This window comes from Nelumbo lutea, chromosome 7 (genome assembly GCF_056320005.1).
Source record: "Nelumbo lutea isolate HS-2025 chromosome 7, American lotus-T2T, whole genome shotgun sequence".
Taxonomy (NCBI): domain Eukaryota; kingdom Viridiplantae; phylum Streptophyta; class Magnoliopsida; order Proteales; family Nelumbonaceae; genus Nelumbo; species Nelumbo lutea.
In genome coordinates this window covers 33920135-33929498 of record NC_142690.1, presented here as the reverse complement: position 1 = coordinate 33929498, position 9364 = coordinate 33920135, and positions in this window count along the sequence as shown.

The following is a 9364-nucleotide window of genomic DNA, read 5'->3' as shown; positions in this document are numbered from 1 at the left end:
TCAAATTCATATTCAAATTAAAATTTAAATTTAAATTCAAAATTGGAAATTTAAACTCAAATGAAAAAATTTGAATAATTTCCTAGTAACAATTAATTATTCAATTAAATAACTAATTAAAGGGGAATAAAATACAACAACAAATAGTTATAGCAAATAGGAAATATAAGGTTTAATTATGCTAAAGAAAAAATTTAACAACTACAGAAATAAATACTAACACGGGAAATTGCTACTCTAAGGATTAAAACAAAAATAAAAATAAAAGAATATGCAGCAATAAAAGAAAATAAAATAAAATCAATGAAGTGAGTTTCTAATATGAAAATAAAAAATAGAACCTAATATTCCTAAACAGAAATTCGCTCATGAAATTAAAAGGAAAAAAATATCTAAGAACAAAATGAAAAATAAATAATACTAAAAAATAAATCAGATCTAGAAAAAATGAAAGAAAAAAAAATAATTAACTAATTCGAAAATCACTATTTTACCAAGAAAAACTAGTTTGAAAAAAAAAGACCAAATTAGGGCGACTACACTTGAAACGCAGTCCAATTTCTCTTCTCTTTTCTTTTCTTCAGTAGTCTGGTACCCCACCTTTTGCTATTACATCTTGCAAAATCAAAGAAAAATAAGAATTAAAATGAGATTACATATTGAGTAATTAAACAAACAAAGAAAAAAAGAATGAAACAGATCCAAACAAATCAAATAAAAAATTTTGTCCGTTGCTTCCCTGGCAACAGTGTCAAAAACTTGGTGTGTCCGGAAGCATGTCGTTAACCACTTCGGAACACCATCTTTAATATTTGTAAGTTTCACTATTTCTCATAACAATTACAAACGCAGTAAATGGTGAGAATGGGTTGTATCCACAGGGACGTGAGGGAGAAATCGTAATAAACTTTAATACGAAGAAAAGAACACAAAGGGACCTTGTAGAACACAAAAATTTAATTAATTATACTGGAATCCATTAAAATAATATTCTAACAATGCTGAAAGTGAAAAGTTCAGAAAAATAAATAAATAACAGAAATAAATAAAAAAAAAAGCTAAATGAAAATTCTGCAACTCGATCAGAGGTAGCAGTCTCCGTATCTCTCCTTTGACCCTCGAACTCCTCGAGCTATGCTTTCCGTCTTACCTGGCTAAATGCCAGATCTGCAGAAAAAAAAAATTAACTAGATAAAAGAAAATTGCAACAAGGAAAAATAAGAAATGGAAATTAAATCTAAAACGAAAGTAAATTAGTTGGATCCGAATCCAGTGGTGTTAGTAGTGGCTAGGCAAACAACAAGCAGGAACCCCTCCTCTTGCCTGGGCATTCTCCTCTTCCTCTACCCTTGAACTTCTCAAGATCAGCCCTTTGTCTTACCTGGGGCAAAATCCAACCACTTCTCAGGAACCCTTTGGTCATTTTTATAGACAAGGGTGGATAAAACTGGGATTAGAGAGAAAGAGGGGGGCGGTAGATGGGTTTTAGCAAAAATATGGGTGCCCTAGGGTTTTGAATGAAGGGTTAGGATGGTTCTAAGGTGATCCTAAGGCTGAGAAGAGAAGGAGAGGGCGCTCAAAATTATGTAGGGTTGAGATTTGGGCTTCCAGAATTGGATGGTGGAGATTTGGATGCCTAGGGCTGAAAGATGAAGATTAAAAGGAATGGGTGGCGCCCTAGGGTTAGAATGGTAAAAAGAGAGTGCCCTAGAATCAACAGTAGAGATTAGACGCCCTAGGGTTAGAATGCTAAATAGAGAGTGCCCTCGAATGAACGATGGAGATTAGAAGGGATGGAAGGTAAGGATTTAGTAGTTAGGGGCGATTAGGGTTTTTTAGAGATGAAAAAAATGAGTGGAGAGGCGCCCTTGGGTTTGTTAGGGAGAGGGGAGTATGCTAATACAGTAGGAGGGGCGCCATTCTGGTTTTAGCAGATAGGAGGCGCCCTCCTGTGCTCAGTTTTTCACAAAAACGTCCCCTCTCTCAGCTGGCCTTTACACCAGTTTCCCAAAAACTGCATTTCAGCCATGAAACTTCCCTAGTTTTCTACAAGATTTAAATAAAGATCCTAAAAGGTCACAATATTGAAAATGACAAGGAAAATGGACATTTTGATTATTCTAAGGGCTAAAATACCCCTAAAATGATTCCCTTAAGGCATCAAAATGCAGAGTTAACAACACTTCATCACTTGATACACTTTGTCCACCGAAGACCAAACGACCACTGGGTCAACCCCAAACCAAATGGATTGAGTCCTACCCTATTGAGGAAGGGATGTTCATTGCATGCGATGTTGTAACACTAGACACTATAGGAGGATGTGCAAGACACCCATTGAGTAGGGGCAGGTCCAACAAAGTTGAAAGCCTAGAGTGTCAAAAATTTCCCTTAAACTTTTCTTTTTTAAGTTTTTTTGTGGATCTCTTCTGAGCAAGTACCATGCCCTAATGGCCCAATTGTATGTGCACTTGGGGTTAATGGTTTGACTAGGGTGTCAAATGAAACTAAATACATTTTTATCTATTGGTACATAAGTCAATGGATAGTCTACAGAAAATGACCCACCAAATAGCCTAACACTTTCTGACTGTCCATTGGCCCGCCGGCCTAGACCGACGGTTGAAATGGTGGTTCTGCAAAAGCACCGTTTCCCACCGTTGACCCAGGCCATCTTCGCCTCCTCTAGAGATGTATAGGAGACCTCTCCCCACCTCGTGGAGGTTGCACCGCCAGTCCGCCACGCATCTACTCCCGCACCCCCTCTGGGATTTTGTATCGGAAATGGCAAAATCACCCGGAGGCTGTTCTGATGGGTGCGGAGGGTTCGCTGGCCACCAAACCTACTCCCTCCTACTGCCACTTGCCCACCAAGCATCCCAACGCCTTCCAATCATCCACCGGCCTGATGGCCCAGATTGACGATGGGAAATGGTGGTTCTGCAAAAGCATTATTTCCCACTGTAGGTCTAGGTCGTTTCTGCCTCCTTTGGGGATGTTTAGGAGACTTCTCCCTACCCCATGGAGGTGGCACTATTGCCCATTTACTCCTATGCCCCCCTCTGGGACCACATTTCGGAAATGGCAGAATCATCCGAAGGCCACTCCGATGCGTGCAGAGGGGTTTGTTGGCTACCAAACCCACTCCCTCCTACTGTCACTCATCCACCGAACATCCCTAACACCTTTCGACCGTCCATCGGACTGGTGGCCTGGACCTACGGTGGGATATAGTGGTTCTACAAAAACATTGTTTCCTACTGTCATCTTTCCCCTTTGGCCCGAGGCATCTCCGCCTCCTCTGAGGACGTCTAAAAGATCTCTCCCCACCTCATGAAGGTGGTTCCACTGCCTGTCTACCCCTGCACCACCCCCCTCCGGGATCTCATCTTGGAAATGACAAAATCACTTGGAGGCCACTCCAGTGGGTGCGGAGGGGTTCGTTGGCCACCAAATCCACTCCCTCCTATTGCCACTCACCCACTGAGCATCCTGACACCTTCCAGTTGCCCATCGGTCTGATAGATCGGACTGATGTGGGAAACGATAGTTCTGCAAAAGCACCATTTCCCACTGTCGACCTTCTCCGTTGGCCCAGGGTGTCTTTGCCTCCTCTGTGGACATCTAGGAGACCTCTCCCCAACCCGTGGAAGTGGTACCGCCGCCCGTCTACCCTCGCGCCCCACTCTGGGACCGCGTCTCGAAAATGGCAGAATCACCTAGAGGCCGCTCCAGCGAGTACAGAGGGGTTCGCTAGCCACCAAACCCTTTCCATCCTAATTTTTATTTCACATTACCTTGTGCCACTAATTGTTGAGCAAAATTTTGATTGTAAGTCACACCACACACAGAATGGAACACTACTATGGAGATAAGGTTTCACCTGGCAATATAAAAAAATTTGCATTAATTTAAGCCATTCACCTCTAAATTTACATAGTTAGATCAACTCAATCATTGGCTCTATACAAAAATTTACACTGTTAATATCTACTCCCATTGGTCAGATAAGAGAAAGCATAAATAAAAAGGTTTTCAATCATCTTCATAACATGTGGAAATCATGGGATATGGTTTCGGATGAGTTAAGCCCCTATCTACCACATAATAACATCGATCATTCTCTACAACATAGGTATTATATGTTAGTATTAATGGGAGACATATTGTTATGTGATAACAAACGGAATTCACGTGTACTCACTGGATCAAAGTCAAAATCTGCACCTCAAGCGATGCAATCCATATACTTCATCACAAACACCCCACACTTGCTACCACTGCACAAAACATACATCACTTTTTGACTCAATAACTGTCATAAAAGTACCTCTACACCTAAGTTTTGAACATATAATATGTACCCAACTTGTTGGGGGGCTGACTCCAGGAATTCAAATGGCTAACTGGTGTTCCCGGGAACAAATGGTGCCAATTCTTCTCTCAAACTTGCTTGTTGCCAGATAATGTGAAATTGAACAGACACATGAGCAATCCGACTCATTATCTTATACCCAATTAGTAGTGTAAAAATCAACTCATGATACGTACCAAGGATCTTGCATAAGCGTCGTGGCAGCTACTATTTAGGGAACTGTAGGTTTTGATTTTTTGTTCAACATATCCACCACTAGTTGTTGCAAGTGTGAGCCATCAGATAATGGTATGAAAACCTTATTGCACGTCAATATTTCATTGGGCTTCAACCACTGACATAGAATATCGTGGCAGATGCCCGAGAAATACAACTACAATTAAAAACAAATAGCATTGGGATTATATCACAAAATGGATCGCTTGCATATGGATTTCTTGATGGTGTTGGTGGTTCTTGCCATTAGCAAGAACCAAATCTGAGAAATATTTTTGCAATGAAAGACAAACAACCCATACTGGTGTCATCGAAGACACATAGCATATCTTGATGGTGTTGGTGGTTTTTGCCATTAGCAAGAACCGTACACATCTATGACCTACATAACCAAACATGTCAAATCAACCACATTGCTAATTAGCCTTATACGACATGCAACACTCCCCTAAGCCAAACCAATACCTCAGCGTACACCCATGCTTCCGGGTTAAAGAGGGGCAACAAGCAATCTGGGGTAAAAAATACATCACCATTGCTCCATACCAATTGTTTATTTCCATAATCATTAATCAACTTCATTACACAAGAAAAAAATAATGGTATGGACAAAATATAGTTTAAAGCAAATCAATTAAATGGACACAATCTTGTATACAATCTTGTGCACTTGTCCTCTCTTGGAGTTGTTTAAGAACTATTTCACAACTGCTAAGTTCTCCTTTGGGAGCAAGTCCTTCATCTTAAAAGAAGTCCACAAGGATTGTGCATCCACCAATTGTAAGAAAGACTACACTAGTCAGTAACTATTAAACAACTCTACCCTAAACACAATAACCAAATCAACCCCACAAACAACATCGAGACAACACCAACGGTTATCACTTCACCTTCCCCTTCATTTCTCATTTGGACCCTGCAACAATGGCAAACTCTTTCGCTACTTGCCCTTGTTGCCCTGGAGTTAGGTAAGGCGACACCACCGTGCAGTTTTGCTTTCACTTTCTCCTTGCCCTTGGGTAACTTACATTTGTTAGTAGAGGCAATGGAGGGAGAGCAAGGTGGGGCTATAGTTCTAGTCCTTTCAGAAGATTTCTCTACCCCCGTGATGCCACATGCAACTCCAGCAAGCAAGTCTTACCATAATCATCATCGTTTAGCACATACGTTGCCAAACCTACCGGCCCCTCACTAAATGGTACTACATCCGGGTCCATCCCATTATTTCTCAACATTCTAGAAGCCTATTAACTTCATCACTAAGTGCCTTGTTCTGCTTTTTTGTTGAGGCATACTTGCTGGCCTCCGTACAAAGAATTTGATATTCCATAGATTCCATGCAGGATTTGCAAAATTTTTGAAAAATCTAGTTTGAAGCTAGTTAAAAAATCTCAACACTAGTAGTAAGTCAACTTGTATATAACTCAAAATATGTATGCTACACTAAAAATACCTTTTGCCCCTTTCGACTCCACTCATGACCAACACCCTCTCTATTAGAAAATGGTTCCTCACCCACTCTATGGCCCCTGGGTCCACAAACTACATATGAACACCAAAGGTGAAGGGAAGGGAGATCTATCATATGGATGGCCGAACCATGTAAGGTGGCTGGGAGAAATTTCAAAAAATTTCTTTCTCCCTTTCGGGAGTCCTATTCCCTGTTTTAGAAAAACTACATTTTTCAATGTTCGTTCTTGAAACAAATCAGACCAAATCTGAAACCAAGGTAAAGGAAGGGATATACCTAATACGGAATCAACAGTAGTTCCCAATCAGGCGTTCACACCCCAAAAGTTCATCAAATCCTTCATTCACTGAATATGACATAGCTTAGGGTGAGGCATGATCAACAAAGAGATTCTTCAACAAGAACCCCACTTCTTCCGCAAGAATCACACACGGATGTGAGCACAACTTTAAGATTGTTTCTTTTAGCAAGAAACAATATCAAGATCCAATCTTGGTCACTCCAAGAACTAGAGATCGAACAAGGTAGGGCGGCAAGATCAAAGAGAAGATCTAAGATTTGCAAAAAGTGTTTAACAGAAGGATTTCTCCCTCTATTTATAAGCCTTCTTGGATCAACTTCCTAATCATATCAAGAGAGGGTTATTTGATCCAAATCTTTATTTGGATCAGAACTCCTAAGTGGATAAGACATATCTTATCCTCTTGCTGATTTAGCCCAGTTTGTATTGGGCCCAGTTTGTATTGGGCCTTAGGCCCATTAAGCTTTCAGGCTCACTTCCTTTTGAATGTTGGATAGCTTGGCTCTCTTTGTATGGCGTGGGACCCCATCATTGATCTCCACATAAGCCATATGGGTTCAGCCTAGCCGCTGTTATAAGGCCTGGCTGAATTCACTAGTAAAGATAGTGAACCCCTAAGTCCATTAGTATGGGCTCTTAGCAGGCCCAACATTTACACTAAATGGTCATTGGGTCCAACCACCTTATGAAGGCCCAAGGACTATGGACTTATGTGAGATTAGCCCATTAGGTATAAACCCTAAATGGTCTTACACTTAACCTCTCAACCCATAATGATCAAACACTGTCCGACAAGAGAGGACCTCTCCCTCGGCTACAAGGTACAGTGTTGCACTCTCTATTCACATGCCTAAAAAAGCAATCAACCAATAAGTGATCCTGAATTGAATGAGATTAACATAAAGTATAAATAAAAAAAATGAATGCCATCCACACTAACCATCAACACAGCTCTGCATCCAAATAGGCAACCGCTATACGAGGATGAGCCTCCGCTTGTTCCAGCACCACAACCAGAAACAAACTGATGAAGACCACCAATTAAGAATTCATGTACACATTTACCCCAAGCATAATCATCGATACGTTGTAAATCTTCAACATATCCAGCCTAGAAGGAGCTCACCCTTGAACTGCCATAGGAAAACAACACATAACCGAATAATTACAAAATAATCAGCTTCACCACTTCTTCAATGTGCTCCTCACCATCTAACAGAATAATCTTTTTTAGCCTACACCATACCAGATCTAGCTCTACAGAGGTAGAGTGATTTTCTTCAAAGCCAAATGATTTTTTGAAGAATCCACTACCAAGAAGGCCTTCCGATAGGGCAACTGTACTACCCAACAGGCCAAGCCTCGTTATCAAGGCAACATCAGCCTCATGGAATTGCACAATCCTTTCACCAACTATAAATCATTGGATAGTTGAGTCCCACAATTTTACTAGATAACTCAAAAGGGTCATCTCCATAGTCAACTGTGGCAAATCTATGAAGTGTTCAAAGGGAATCTGTCGGAGCCTTCTCTTGTGATCCAAACTTAGAGACAAACTCTACAACATCTCCTAGTTCAAGAGACAACACAACGAGTAATGGCAAATGCAAAGAAAAAAATATAGCTAGTTCCTTACCACACTCAGAGCAATAGAACAGGGTATTGGAGGAGCAAATCCCACTATAAACTACTGAATCTCCAGCAAACAGATTTTCGAGCTCTAGCTTGCCATAGATTACTAGATTTGGATGGGGGTGCACGATGGTCGGGAAAGCTCACTTCCGACGGTGAAGAATGGTTGCCTCGGATGGCTAGTACGGGGGCCTTTAGGGAATAAGAATGTTGGGAGCAATAGAGAAGTCATCTACTAGACGACGAATGGAGGAGCACGGGGGAGAAGACAATCATCGTTTTCGAATGGAGGAACAAATTGTTGATTTTCGACTAGATGACAAATAAAGCAGCACGGGGAAGAAGATAGTTGCCATTTTCAAATGGAGGAACGAATCATCAATTTTCGAACAAAGTTATTTTTCTCCTGTTTCGATTTGTGTTGAGGGGTATAACGGTATAATATTATTACTGTTTTGCTAATGGGGGGAGGAATTGAAAAAAATCATATTTTTTGGCTGGAGTCGATGGAAGTTTCGTATTCTGTACCGGGCTAATTGAAATTTCGATTTCTAAGGGGGAGCTGACCGAAGAAATCCCTTGAAAATAAACTTTTGTCTGTTAGTTTTGATAAAGCTAGTAATAATGATTCAACAATTAATATTTTAAAATCTCAATTAAACCATGTCTTATTTCATATTATATGTTCATGTCACATCTTAAATTTATGTGTTTAAGATGCTTTAAATATTATTTTTTCTTATATTTGTAAAATCAGAAATTGTATTTTGTATATAAGAAGTTCTAAAATAAGAAAATAAGAATTTAAATATTTATGTCAAAGTTATGGTTTACAATATAAAAATTTTGTATTGGATGTTCAACATAGATGGAATTCTACCTATTGTACTTAATAAAGTTGTATTTCTTCTAAATGAATTCTTATTAATTTTATAATACAAAATACCATATGATATTATATTTGAGGAAGAATAGAAAATGGTAGATTTTAGAAAAGATTGTTTTTACAAATTTTTTATGATACAACTAATGAAATTTTGGGTGTTCATTACTGCACTAGTATTTTAGTTAATCATTTAATTATAATTAGTGAATATTTTGCAAAATATATAAAACATTCACAATTTAAAAGTATTATTTAAATAATGGGAAATAAATTTAAAAAATATTGGAATAACATTTTTCCTCTTTATTGCTTAATTACAATTTTAGATTCTAGGATTAAGAAAGATGATTTATATGTTTTATTTGAATCGTATTGTGAAAATATGAATATTGAAATTGGAAATAAAAAATAAGAAATTAATTGTTTATTATTTGATATGTATAATTTATATGAATGTAGGGCATATGAAAGTTGGAACTTGTA